The sequence below is a fragment of the Ovis canadensis genome, chromosome 11, assembly GCF_042477335.2.
Source record: "Ovis canadensis isolate MfBH-ARS-UI-01 breed Bighorn chromosome 11, ARS-UI_OviCan_v2, whole genome shotgun sequence".
In the NCBI taxonomy this organism is placed as follows: domain Eukaryota; kingdom Metazoa; phylum Chordata; class Mammalia; order Artiodactyla; family Bovidae; genus Ovis; species Ovis canadensis.
The window spans coordinates 62,611,058-62,625,746 of NC_091255.1; the positions used below are offsets into that span (position 1 = coordinate 62,611,058).

Consider the following 14,689-nt stretch of genomic DNA (forward strand, 5'->3'; position numbering starts at 1 on the left):
CCGGTCAATATGAGTCTCTTCCAGGTGGCAGCAAAGCAAATTCTGTCCTGAGGTACAGTGGCCACATGGGAGCCAGGGTCAGACACCCAGGGAACCCAGGGTGCCAGGTGGAGGGCACCTCCCTGCTCCCTGGCCTGAGGCTGCAGAGAAAGACCACAGAAAAACCCATCAGAGCGAGTCTGGGGCATGTGAGACCCCTGGGGTGGACTCAGTTCCCCTGGTTCCAGTCTCCCATGGGGACCAGGAGCTGGCGCTGCAGCTGGGTGGACAAGCTCCCTCCAGGGCGGCAGAGAAGATGGAAGAAGAATCAACAGGCCAACGGATTGGTCCCTGAAATAACACGCCTGCAAAGGAAAGGAACCCAAGGCCACAATAGCAAGACATAATCCCAGCGAACAACAAATTCACTGGGGAAAGGGAGGCTGGGCGGGGCCAGGGGGACGGTTCCAGGCACAGGACAGGGCAGGACAGTGGCCCTGCATGCCTCGGATGAGCTGAGAGCTGGCCAGGTGTGGGGGCCTTGCAGCCTGGGCACACAGTGGGCTCCTGCCTCGGGACCAAATAAATGCAGAGGCTCTAACAAGGTGGCATGACCACTGTTACCTCTGGGCCTCCGCTTCTCCACGTGCCGTGTCCGCGATGCCCGGGGAAGCAATCACAGCTGTTGTTGGTATAATTACCATCTGTCTGTACACCTCAGGGGTGGACGCGGCTGCACGACCCTTCCTTCCGCTGAGTCCATCACACCCACAGCCAGTATCTGCCCCTGGTGCCCACCTAGCGCCCCACACCGGGAAGGCAGGCAGGGATAAGCACTCTTCCCCAGGAAACAGCCTCGGGGTGGTAACTGACGGGTAAGCACTCTGGGGTCCCCCAGCACCCCCAGCGGAGTCTCAGTGGGAGGGGGTGTCCTCCAGAAGTGAAACAGTCCAAAAGGAAGCGCTTAAAATAGACGCCGTGGCCCAGCAGAGCCTGGGACAGGGACATCAGTAAACAGCAATGGCAACGAGTGGCCCTGGGTTTCCCACCGAGAGACACGTTTGTTTAACAATGACCCAGCCAAAGTCCAAATAAAGGAAGAGAGGAGGCCCACAGCTGGCACCCACAGCTCTGGACCCTCCCTTGAGGCCTCTCCCCGGCCCTCCCCGAGCAGGCCTGGCTGGGCTGTGGGTCCAGACGTGGCCTAAGAACCTCGTCTGGCGCCAGCCCCATCCTGCCTCCCACTCCAGCTCAGGGTCCCGGGGGCCCGGCGTGGTGGCTGAGGACACCGGCCACCCTGGGCTTAGCTGCACACATGGCTGAGGGCAGCACACGGCCCCTGCTCCCAGCCCTGACCAGACACAGGCCTGCACCTCACACCCCTGTTCCACACTGGTGGCCTGCACCCTCTGGGCTGGAGGACCCAGCTGAGCCACTTCCACTGAGCCCTGGGGGGCCATGCAGGGCAAGTCCAGTGCCCCCAAGAACTGTGGGTTCACCAGGTGCTCTAGAAACCCAGGCAAAAAGCGTGAGGTCAGCGTCTCAGTGTGTGCGTGCTAAGTCATGTCCAGCTCTTTGCGACCCCATGAACTGTAGCCCGCCAGGCTCCTCTGTCCATGGGATTCTCTAGGCAAGAAAATTGGAGGAGGTTCCCACGCCCTCCTCCAGGGGATCTCCCTGACTCAGGGATCAAACGTGTGTCTTCTCTGTCTCCTGCATCGGCAGGCAGGTTTTTTTTCCACTAGTGCCACCTGGAAAGCCCCCAACCTCTCCACTCCTCTCAATTAAGATTTTTTTTTTAATGTGGACCATTTTTAAAGTCTGTATTGAATTTGTTACAATATTGTTTCTGTCTTATATTTTGGTATTGGGTCTAGAGGTATGTGTGGGGTCTTAGCTCCCCAACCAGGGACTGAACCCACATACCCTGCACTGGAAGGCGAAGTCTTAACCACCGGACCGCCTGGAAGATCCTCCCCCAACAATTTGAGGACTGTCTTTTCCTTCGGCTGTTAGGACATGGGCACTCTGGGGTGCGTTTTTGCTCTTCACACTCTCCCCCGGGGGAGGCCTGGCCCACCGCCTGCCCTGGAACAGCGACGTGCGAAGGAGGTCGGCTGTGCCCGCCAGCTGGGTTGCCTAGTTGGGCCAAGAGAAACAGCAGGCCCCCTCCTCCTCCCCCCACAGGCTGCCACTCACCACAGGGACACCCTCCACAAAGCCCTTCCCGCCCATGATGCCTCCAGGCACTGGAAAGAGTGCAAAGGTGACCCTGGCCCCTCAACTCAAGACACCAACAAGAACCCACCCACGACGGGCAGGGAGCCCAGTGGCAGCTGCGGTCAACAGCCAGCCCTCGGATTCCAGACCCTCTCTTAATCCCCAATTCATCACATTAATTTCTCCCTGGAAAAAGCTCTCTCCACGCTGGCAAGCAAGGACACAGGCAGAACCTGCCCTCCCCAGACCAGCTACACAGTCTAATCCACCCAGAATGGATCCTGCCTGATGCCTGTAGAAGGGCATCCAAATCTTAAGCTGTCTACAGAGGACACTGGTCCCACAGCGGCCCCCTGGACAGTACGTCTGAGTCTTAACTCTGGCACCTGTGGAAGTGATGTGGAAGAAGGGTCCCTGGCCTTCCCAGGTGGCACTAGTGGTGAAGAACCCACCTGCCCATGCTGGAGACATAAGACATGAGGGTTTGATCCCTGGAAAGACCCCCTAGAGGAGGGCATGGCGACCCACTCTAGTATTCTTGCCTGGAGAATCCCATGTGCAGAGGAGCCTGGTGGGCTACGGTCCACAGGGTCGCAAAGAGTCGGACATGACTGAAGCGACTTAGCATGCACGCTTAGCACACAGATGGACTCAGGGTAGACTCTCAAGGTGAGACCATCCTCGATGAGGTTGGGCCCTGAACCCGGACAGGTGTCCTCATAAGACACAGAGAAGGAGATGACAGAGAAGCCACGTGAAGATGGAAGGGTGCACCCACAAGCCAAGGACGCCGCGGATTCTCGTCGGGGAGGGGCCTGGATGAGACCTTTCCTTGGAGTCTCCAGAAGGAACCAGTGCCGCCCACACCTGACTTCTGGCCTCCAGACCCGGGAGAGAGCACATTTCTATCGCCTGAAGCGGTCCCTGCTCCGGGCACTTGGCAGCCGCAGGAGGAGGACCCAGAACAGGTCTTTCAGCTGCCACGGCCTCTCCATTCAGCCTCCTCAGCCTCTGTTGATGCGGAAGCCACGTCCCGCATGGCCTCACCGGCTCTGGCGGGGCACACGGGCACCCTGGAATCGGACAGGCTGGCAGGAAGGCCCTCTCCCCTCTCGGCCTGCGCCAGCCACCAGCTCAACTCCGGCCCTTCACAGATGCCAATGCCTTGGCCCAGTGACCGGTTCCTGCTGCTGGCTGCCACTCCCAGCCAGCCTCTGAGCCTCCCCACCCCATCTTCCTGGGGCAGGGCCACCTGGACGTCCAGCCTCCCAGGACGTCCCCACTCGCACCTGTTGCTTCACTGTCCTCAGTCAGGGCACCCTGTTCTCTCCCAACAGAGTTCCCATCAAGGCAACAAGTTCAACCAGCTAAGGTGGGTCCATTACCTGTGTTCCCCTCCCACCCCCCTGCCAACAGAGAAGGATCCTGGGTGAGGGCTCGCAGGGTCAAGGAGCCGCCTGAGAGGAAAGACCCTGGTAGGCATCATGGGACAGCCACGCAGCCACATAGCAACTTCTGCTTTAAGAAATTCCTCTCTACAGAGCAAAACCACAACAAATGTTACAAGGAAGCCACTCGGGGCCTCTTCCCACTTCGGCCATCTCCCAGTTGGTTCCCCGCGGCTCTGGCGACATCAGGGTCATTCCAGGCTGACTCTAACAATCACCCTAAGACACTGCACTTCCTTCTTTCCATAGTAAAATTAAAAGTTACGGGAACGTAAGTGCATTCAGACCCACTGTCCTCGCCCTCTGAGGCTAGCTGTGAGCTCTACTCTGCAGAGAGAGGACAGACAGAACGGGGCCAAAGCTACACGCAAAGACGCGGGCAGACAGGCGAAGAATATCCTGACCCGGGTGGGGACTTGGGAGGGGGGCGGTGAGCCCAGGCTCCCCGAAAGGCCGAAGAAGAGGGTCTAGGTGTGGCCCTGCCTGCAGGGGACCAGAGGGGACAGAGGACCTTTCTGGCCTCCGTGGGTCAAAGGTTCCCTGATGAATGGCAGCTGAGGAGGGCAGGAGGCAGCCCCTGAGAGGAGACTGAGGTCAAAACCTGAAGCCACAGGCTGCAGCCCGAGGGCTCAAAGGCTACCGGGCCCTTTAATGCACACACCCCTCCCCCGCTGCCCCAGACGCCCCGAGGGGGTCCTGTCCTGCACAGAGAACTGAGGAGCTGCTTCCAGATTGGAGCACAGCCCCTCCGCTGACCAGAGGGTCCCATGGAGGGCTGTTCCCTGGGTGCTCCCCCAGCCACCCCCACCCACGGAGCAAGAATCACCCCGTCCACAAAGAGCCTGCGGACAAGCTGGCCTGCTCACAGCAGTCCGTGACAGCGCCGATTCTTCCCCACGACTGGGCAGGGGGCAGGGCAGCACCTGGAGACCCCGGTCAGTCTCAGCTCCACGGCCCAGGGCTGCCAGGGCGGCGGTCGCTGTGATGGCTCCTCCCGGTGAAGCTCCAAGTCCCCTTCTCTGTTCTCAGCCCAGAGGGGGTTGGTCGTTCCCCAACCAGCGGGCAGAGGAATCACCCCGCTGACTACAGCAGGAAATGGTAGAAACACTTTAAAAATGCAACAACAACAACAACAAAAAATCCTAATACCAGGGTCTGCTGGGCCCAGGTGGAGCCTCCATTAATCACACCAGAGGGGCAGATGGAGCTCTGCACGTCTCTGGGCTGTGGCCTGGCGCGGGCAGGCAGGTGCTGCCCAGGCCCATATGAGCTCCGGCCTAATTACAGGGGACAGTGCCCCGAGGAGCAGAGTTCAGGCCCCGGTCAGGGCAGCACCCAGGAGTCCAGCTGCTCCCCCAGGCCTCCCAAGGAATGGAGTGGGTCACAGCTCATGACCCCAGACTGGCCGAACTGGGCTGGGCAAGAGGAAGGTGTCTCAGTGAACACAAAGTCCTACAGGCTTCAAGGCTGACTCGTGGGTTCAGGGCAACCTGGTCTCTACACTCCAGGACGGGGTGAGCTTGGTTGGGGGGAGGGCTGGCAGAGAAGGAGGAGTCCAGAAAACCAGGAGGAGGAAGTGGGTTTGTAGAGTGAGACAGGCCACAGCTGGACCCCGAGAAGATTCTGGAAGGGGCTCCTAGGGGCCACCCAGATGTTCCAAAGAGCCCTGGTGGGGGCTGAGTGAGGCCGCCTCCAGGACTCCCCTTACTGGGCACTCACCAGAGACAAGCTCCTGGCTAACGCCACTCAATTATCTGGAACTTGGAGAGAACCCTTGTGGCTCAGTGGTAAAGAATCTGCATGCAGTTCTGGGAGGCCTTGATTCGATCCCTGAGTCGGGGATATCCCCTGGAGGAGGAAATGACAACCCACTCCAGTTTTCTTGCCTGGAAAAATCCATGGACAAAGGAGCCCGGTGGGGCAGCAAAGAGTCAGACACGACTGAGCAACTAACACTTCTCACTTTCACTGAAGACCTAAAGAAAGCCGGGCACAGCCTCCAGGCTGGGCTGTACCACTGGGCAGAAGATCAGGAACGGGGTGCCATCACCTTCTGGGGACACAGATGAGGAGTCTGAGAGACCCAGGGAGGCCTTCTATCACTCAAAGTCATGCCATTAAGCCCATCTAAGCGTGGTCTCTGGATCCATACCTAGACACTCTGCTGCCCCTAAGGTCGGCCAGTGTATGGGGCAAGGTCGGTGGATGTTCTAACTCCCAGAAGCTGTGCACGTGCCCTTGTTTGGAAAGAGGGTTTCTGAAGATGTAATTAAGAGCCTCGAGAGAGACTTCCCTGGTGGCTCAGTGGCTAAGACTCCATTGTCCCAATGTTCAATCCCTGTCAGGGAACTAGATCCCACATGCTACAGAAAGATCCTATGAGCTGCAACTAAATAAATAAATATTAAATAAATATATATATATAAATATATAAGAGCCTTGAGATGAGATCACCCTGGATTTAGGGAGGAATCTGCCTACCGATGCAGGGGACGCAAGAGATGTGGGTTCGAGCCGTGGGTCAGGAAGATCCCCTGGAAGAGGAAATGGCAACCCACTCCAGTACTCTTGCCTGGAGAATCCCATGGACAGAGGAGCCTGGCAGGCTACAGTCCATAAGGTCTCCAAGAGTTGGACACAATTGAGCGTGCAAAATCTGAGTGAGGGTCCCTCCTAAGAGCAGAGACAGAGAGACAGGGAGCAGACTGGAGGGATGCTTCCACCAGCCAGGGCACCAAGGTCGGCGGGACCCCACAGAATCTGGACGAAAGGCTGAGCAGAAGGAACCAGCCCTGCCCACACCATGAATCGGGACTTTCTGGGCTCAGAACCCTGTGTTAAGCCCCCAGCCTGCGGTCTCTACTGTGGCCACAGGACACCCACAGGCTCCCTCTGACTCCCAGCCCCTTCCTGGTCTTTGCACCCCGCCTCCCTGAACTGACCATGCAGCTGTTCTGTCCTTCTGTGGCTCCGTCCAGGGGCTGCCCAGCCCAGGTTATCAGGCAAGCACCTGCTTATGCTTTTCTCTTTACATTTGTTCTTTGAGCCTCTGAGTGTTTTCTGGCCAATACAAGCTTAAGGAAAACCTCCCTAAGGACTGAACAGACCTGTTTTCTGAGCAGGGCGGGCACTGTACCCTGGACATCCTTGGAGGTGACCAGGCTTAAATGTGACCCCTAAGGTATCCTCCTGTCCCCTGCACTTTCTTCTCAAAAGAGCCAGTGTGGAAGCCTTCAGCCACAGTTGCAGGTGGACAGATAAAGTGCCCCCCAACCCTTCACAGAGCCGCACCCTCAAAATAGACAATTTCTCAAGTCTGCTTCTGGCCTGCGGGAGAGGGAAAAAATGAGAGCTGTACACAGTGAACTCGAAACCCTCCGTGCCAGAGACCGCTCTGGGAGACCCACCCCGGCCCCCACCACCCAGCTCCACCAGCTCCACCAGCTCAGCCTGATAACCTCTGACCTGCCTGCCGGCCATGCGGGGCCCAGGCTGCCAATCAGTACCTCCCTGATTCCCACCCTAAGAAGCCCCCAGAAAGCCAGGCCCTTCCAGCCACCAGCGGCGGGGACCAGGCAGCAGGGAGAGGGAGAGGGCCCTCTCATACACACACCAAGAAACTTCCCAGGTCCCCTACATCACCAGAGACACAACCTACCCAGCCTGAAAGCCCCTCGGTTGGGGGAGGTCTGGAGCAGCAGAGAGAAAACGCCTCCAGGAAACAGAGCTGCAGGCAAGAGTAATTCCTTTCTTAACTGAAAATGGAGAATTTCAGCCAAGTTGTCCTCAGCAGAACTGCTGGGTGTAGGAGGGTCTGAGGGGGAGGGGGCGTCTGTGCAGATGACCCAGAGCTGGGGGCTGCTGGACGATGCATGGAGTTGTCACAAGTCACCTCTACACACTGTCTGAGCTAGGCAGCTGACCCCTGTAGCCTCAGCACACTGGTCTCTTCCAGCTGGGACACCCAATGACCCCATGAGGGCGACCGTGGGGGCTGCCACCAGCTCCAAGTTTCTCTCATCACTCCTGCAACCACAGGCTCAGTGATTCCGAACACTTAGCAGAGCTGGAGGGGCCGGGAGAGGCCACCTCCCCTCCTAGTCTGAGGTCGAGGACTGAGGCTCCAGCCACAGTCCTCTGCAGCCAAACATGCAGCTGCCAGTGCTGTCTGCAGAACTGGCCCCATAGCCTGCGTGTTTGGGCTTCACTCCACTCAGCACTCCAATCTACAGCCGGAAAGAGTCAGCGGGACCCAGGGGTCCTGGCTCGGGCACCATCAGCCAAAGGAATAGGCACTTTGAGTCTCTCAAACTGGGGTGGGAAGTTGCATTGGGTGAGTTTTCTTTTTGACAATGAACCTTAAAAAATAATATCTATTGCTCTTTTCCTTACTCTAAAAGCAATACAGAAAGTGTATCTGCAATGCAGAAAATCTGCAAAACACAGAGAAACAAAGCAAAAAATACCTATCAACCCACGACCAAGATAAGCACTATCAATATTCTGGCAAACATCCTTCCAGTCTTTTCACTGCATGCGTATTTGTAAAGCAGGCTCACGGAGAGACACAGCCTTGGGCCTTCCTCCTGCAGCACCAGGTAGCCTGCATCGCCATATATTCTTGCATCTGTGCTCCAAATTCCTTTGTGGTTCTAAAGTTCTGGTTCCAGATCATTCTCAGCTCTAGCTGACAATCAGAATCATTTCCAGAGCTTGTTAGAAGACAGATTACTGGTCCTCGCTTCCTAGAGCTCCTGTCAGGAGGGCTGGGTGGGCCTGGCACCCCAAGACTGTCTGGGGAGAAAGTGAGCAAGGACATCTGCCCTCTGGTGGGCTCACAAGCCTCCTCTCCATCCCCCTCCTGGGAATCCTACAAGGATGACATCTAGGCATCCAACCCTTCCGGAGGCAGCCCCACCATCCCCCGAAGGCACCCAAGATCTCTGTCCAGCTTCAGTGGCCACCACTCAGCCCCTGAGCCGGTCACAAACCAAAGGACACAACTGGGCACTGCTAAGGCAGAGGCCCATGGGATGAGGGGGCGTGTCAGTCACAAGGCCCCCAGATCTGCCCAGGGCCCTTAGCAGTATCCCCTTAGAGAAGATTGAGAGGGACCTCCCTGGCGGTCCAGTGGTTAAGACTTTGCCTTCCAATACAGGAGGTGCAAGTTCAATCCCCAGTCAGGGGGCTAAGATCCCACATACCTCCCGGCCAAAAAACAAAACCATAAAACAGAAGCAATATTGTCACAAACTCAATAAAGACTTTAAAAATGGTCCAGATCAAAAAAAAGAGAGAGAGAGAGAAGGTCGAAGCCGCCCAGGGCCTCCATACTAACTCATCTGCTCCAGGAAACAGGCAGAGGGAGGCCCAGTGCTGGCGTCCAGGGTCCCAGCCAGCCTCCCTTCCCCTCGACTCCCAGAACAGCCATCACGTTCCTCCCGAAAGACCATCATGATCCTGCAGCCAGGAGCCAAGCTCATCCGTCCACGTCGGGCCCTGCTGCAGAGTGTGTTCCCCCAAATTCACAGGCTGAATGCTCTCCCTCAAGGTGATGGGGCCTTAGAGGTAGAGCCTTTGGGGCTGATGAGGTCTTGAGGGTGGAGCCCTCGTGATGGGATCAGCACTCTTCTAAAAGAGACCCCAGAGAGCTCTCTCTCCCCTTTTGCCCTGTATCGGCACGGTGAGAATATGCTGTCTGCGAACCAGGAAGCCACCGCCAGACAATGAATCTGCCAGAATCTCGACCTTGGACGTCCAGCCTCCAGAACTGAGAGAAGTAAATGTATGCTATGTAAGCCTCCCAGTCTGTGGTCTTTTTGTTACTAAGACAAGGGCCTGGGACCAAGCCTCATGTGACTTACGAGCCTCTAAGAAGTGCTTATTGCCTTGAATCTTTAACTCAACGTTTACCGGTGCTCACCACACACCAGGCACAACCCTCAGGGCTCATTCACCTCCCAAGATCTCCAGATGAGCTATTTGCCTCTTGTCCCCATTTTACAGATGGGAAACCGAGGCACAGAGAGGTGAACGACCAGCCGAACATCCCAGCACGGGTGAGGTGAAGTCAGACTGAGCCAACATGCTAAACCATCACACCACGCTACCTCCACACCCCACCTCGCCCCCTAAAAGTCAGACTCTCAGTAACTGTACAGCACCAGCTACAGGCCACACCAGCACAGCACCTGTATTGCACTGAGCCTCGGACGCACACCTGCAGGATGAGCCCTGTGATTCCAGCGTCACTAACGTGGTCACCAAGCTGGAAAGAGATGAGGCCAGGATATGAACACAGGCAGCCTCTGCCAGACCCCAAGCTCTGGCCCACTGCTAGGGAGACTGCGATTTCCATTCTGGCCAGGCAGGGTCAGCCCAGGAGGCAGCCCAGGTGAGAACCGGGGCACAGTGCACCAGGGTCTCCCTTCCAGTGTGGCCTCGGGATACGCGTGACCTTCATGACTTGCCCATCTTGCTGGCTTCCAGGAGGACCAAGAGTCCTTGAATACAGAGAGCCCAGCCTGGGGCCTGGCACGTCGAAGGTGTCCAAGACAGAGACGGTTACAAAGATTAAGAACCAGCACCATCAGAGGAAGTGCCTGTGAGTGAAAGGGGAACAGCTGGAAGGGCCGGGACTTGGATCAGAGAACAAAAAATTCGAGAGGGAGGCGGGAGCCCAACAGCTGGCTCTGGGGCAGCTGCTCGCAGGAGCCCAGCTCCATCACGTAAATATTAGGAGATGCAAATATCTGAGCGCCCCTCCCAGCCCAGCTTCATGGGGAGGCTGCAGCCAGGGCAGGGGCAAGGTCTCCCCCCTCACTGGTGTCCCCACCCCTCCCCCAGCTGCCCCCAAACTCCTCTACCTGGGCAGGAGCTGGGGTGGGGGCAGCCACCAGGAGGGAGGGGACACAGCCCCATCTGCCCCCTCTCCTCTGCACGGGGCCTGCAAAGGGGTGAATGAATGAGCACCTTCCCCATCTCGTCCCCTCCTCATTGCTTCTTTTGTAGTTTAGCAGGAAAGTAGAGCAGCCCCTCCCAGAGAAGGCAATGGCACCCCTCTCCAGCACTCTGGCCTGGAAAATCCCATGGACGGAGGAGCCTGGTAGGCTGCAGTCCATGGGATTGCTAAGAGTCGAACACGACTGAGCAACTTCACTTTCACTTTTCACTTTTATGCATTGGAGAAGGCAATGGCAACCCACTCCAGTATTCTTGCCTGGAGAATCCCAGGGACTGGGGAGCCTGGTGGGCTGCCGTCTATGGAGTCGCAGAGTGGGACACGACTGAAGCGACTTAGCAGCAGCAGCAGCAGAGCAGCCCCTTCAGAGGTCTTTCTGATGGAATCCCGGAGGGAAAAGCTCGCCACTCCAGACCCACCACCCTCGCTACAGAAACACATCACGTGCCCCTCCTCCACCTGGACTAGATGCACCATCCAAGTCTTTCCCCGCAATCTGACCAGGAGGAAAGCTGGAGCCTGAGCTCCTCCACACCCCGACCTATGTCTGCAGGCACTGCCCCCTCCCACCACCCTCCGCCTCAATGCCAAGGGTACCTGCCCCAGATGTGGGCATAACACGGTCTTCCAAACCAACTACACAGGCAGAAATCGCCAACAGGAGGTAGCCAGCACCATCTGCCTGGAGACCCTGCCTGGTAAACTCCTACCCAGGACTCTGCTTGGTGTCCCTTCCTCCAAGAAGCCTTCCTGAACCTACCCCTCTCCTGGGCTCATGCCTGGAGCCCCAGAATGGAGAACAGAACTAGCACTTAGCTGGCGCCCACGGTTAACTGTTGAGTAAACAAACGAATGAGCTGGCTGCCTCTCCCATCCAGGCCATCCTCCTCCCAGCCCACCAGACACAGAAAGATTCTAGCACTTACTTCATTTTTGAACTGAAGGCAAAAAAAAAAAAAAACCCAAACCCAGTTTCTTTACAGAGCACCCCTCCCCTGACTCGTGATGGGGGACAGGAGGCAGGGGACAGCGGAAAAGGCCGCCCCTCCAGGCCTGGGATGGAGCCAGGAAAACTTGTATGCTTTTACTGTAGATGATATCGGTCTCCGGGGACTCAGGGCAGGGGCCTGGCCTGCCCCTTAGAGGGAAACTGCCCACCCACGTGGAAAGGAGGGCCAGAGAGCCCTGCTGGGGGCTGGCTTTCTGCACCCAGGGAGGGGCCGGCCAGGCTCCAGGCTGAGGTCCTGCCTAGGAGAGTCTGGAGAACCGGCAGGCTGCTGGCCACCGACTGTCAGAACCAGAAAGTTTTCCATCTCACCGAAGACAGGGGAGGGGAGAAGGTGAGGTGGCCGGAATCTGGGCCACTCTGCCTGGGACACCACTCCTTCTTCCTGCCAAAAAAAAAAAAAAAAACCGAGACCGTTCCACAGGTGAACTTCCCGAAGGCAGAGAGGGGGTGGTCGCTGTTCCAGTGTCTCCCTTCCCATTCCCACGGGGACCCTCAGCCACAGTCTCCCACTTGGAGGTGCCTCCCACACGGAGGTCCCCAGAGGACAGTCAAAAGCCCATGGCCAGAGGAGCCATCAGCCTGCACTCCTTGAGAGGCAGGGGAGGGCTGTGGGTTTGACAACTAGAAAGCTGGATTAGAAACTCAGAGGAAGTGCCTGTGACTGGTCATAAAAGACCAGACACCGGCTGCAAAGAGCTCACAGTTCCAACCCCTCCTTGTCCCAGCTCAGACTTGCTAAGACCCAGGCAGCAAGGCAAACTCAACTCCCTATCCCTGCCCCATCCCCCGACAGAGCCACGTAAGGCCCCCCCAGGGTGGGGTGCCCATGCTCCCCCTATTTGTACTCAGGGGGACGTCCATCAAACCCCTAGCCAGACAGTCCCTCAGAGGCTGCAGTAACAAGAGGACGTGTGGGGGGCGGGGGTGGGGGGAAAGCCGGTCACCTCTCCTGCCTCCCCTCCCTCATCCCACCTGGACCCTCCTGGAGGTGTTTGAGGGCAGGGCTCCCGATCCTGGGGACAGAGACACAGCAAGCTCTAAGCCATGCACTGGGAGGGCACGCTAATGTGTTCAAGGCCAGGTCCTTCGATTTTCTTAATTTTGCATCTCGGGGCAGAGATGGGTTTCCCCAGATGGCCCAGGGACTGGGAGGAGAAAAGGCTGGAGACTGCGGGGCTCAGCATTCCAGGAGGGATTGTCAGACTCAGAAATCTGAGAGAGAGGGTCAACCGAGAAAAACCACGCGACACAAAAAAGAAAGAGGTTGCCCCGAGTGGGAGAAAATAATTGCAAATGAAGCAACTGACAAAGGATTAATTTCCAAAACATACAAGCAACTCAGCAGCTCAATATCAGAAAACTAAAACAACCCAGTCAATAAAATGGGCAGAAGACCTGAACAGACATTTTTCCAAAGACGACACACAGATGTCTAATAAACATGTGAAAAAATGCTCAGTGTCATTACTGTTAGAGAAATGCACATCAAAATTATTAACACAATGCAGTACCACCTTACACTAGTCAGAATGGACATTATCAACAGCAAGAACAAAAACCTACAAACAATAAATACTGGAGAGGATGTGGAGAAAAGGGGACCCTGTTGCACTATAGATGGGAATGTAAATTGACACAGCCACTATGGAGAACAGTAAAGAGGTTTCTTTAAAAACTAGGACTAGAACTACCATCTCTCAGTTCAGTCACTCAGTCGTGCCCAACTCTTTGCGACCCCATGAACCGCAGCACGCCAGGCCTCCCTGTCCATCACCAACTCCCAGAGTCCACCCAAACCCATGTCCATCGAGTCAGTGATGCCATCCAGCCATCTCATCCTCTGTCATCCCCTTCTCCTCCTGCCCCCAATCCTTCCCAGCATCAGGGTCTTTTCAAATGAACTACCATATGACCCTGCAATCCCACTACTGGGCATATACCCTTAGAAAACCACAATACCAAAAGACACATGTACCCCAATGTTCACTGTAGCACTGTTTACAATAGCCAGGACACAGAAGCAACCCAGATGTCCGTCGACAGGTGAATGGGTAAAGAAGTTGTCTATATGTTTCAGATATACAGTGGAGTATTACACAGCCGTAAAAAGGGATGAATTTGAGTCAGTTCTAGTGAGGTGGATGAAACTAGAACCTGTTATACAGAGTGAAATAAGTCAGGAAGAGAAAAACAAATATTGTCTATTAACATATAGATAATGGGATCTAGAAAAATAGTACTGATGAACCTATTACTGTGGCAATAACAGAGATGCCAACATAGAGAGCGGACTTGTGGCCACAGAGAGGGAAGGAGAGGGTGGGACTAATTGAGAGAATGGCATTGAGACGTGTACATTACCATATGTAAAATGGACAGCTAATGGGAACTTGCTGTACAACATAAGGAGCTCAACCGGGTGCTGTGACAACCTAGAGGGGTGAGATGGGCCGGGAGGCAGAGGGGAGGTTCAGGAGGGAGGGGACATGTGCACGCCTATGGCTGACTCACGCTGATGTACGGCAGAAGCCAACACAACATGTAGAGCAATTATCCTCCAATTAAAAATGACTTTTTGAAAAAAGAAAGAGGCAGGCTGGAGCCTCATTCCCGGGCTCCTCACTGCCCCTGCAACCCTACTCCGTGCTATGGGCAGGGGGCGCTCGCTGGGTATATTCTCCAATTGCATGGAGGCCATTCTCTTGTCCCTCTGCCTAAATCTCGGGGCATTGGCAGCACTTTAAAAACTGACAACAAACTTGAAGTGTCCAGACCGTCTCCTGGTCTAGGCTGAACGGAGCCTTCGGGCTCTGTCCAGACCAAATTAAACAGCCGGAGCCCAGAAATGCCCCCAGCGCCGGGGGAAGGGGGGTGTCTAGGGGCCAACCACTGGGTCTGTTTGGCCAGAGAAATTACAAATCCTCAGCCTTCTGGGACCGGGTTCCACAGACTTCCAGCCCGTTTCATCTCATAAGCAACTTAGCCTCCAAATTTGGGAAAAACCGAGAGGAGGTTGCAAAGACAGCCGCTGTCTGACCACGTTTCCTCGGTGGTGCCGTCAAGGGAAAGCAA

At 56.1% G+C, this 14,689-nt stretch overlaps 1 protein-coding gene across 7 annotated transcripts in view; it reads right to left on the bottom strand.

The window, feature by feature from the left end:
- The window catches only part of SEPTIN9 (septin 9), a 180,708-nt gene that overhangs the window by 85,547 nt on the left and 80,472 nt on the right, over positions 1-14,689 (bottom strand). The window contains exon 1 of one of the 7 annotated variants that reach the window (XM_069542042.1): positions 4,514-4,685. The exons of the other annotated variants lie outside the window; for them this stretch is intronic. The gene's annotated coding sequence lies outside the window, so the exon portion shown is untranslated. Of the gene's footprint in view, positions 1-4,513; positions 4,686-14,689 lie in introns of those variants that run through there. 7 annotated transcript variants of the gene reach the window in all.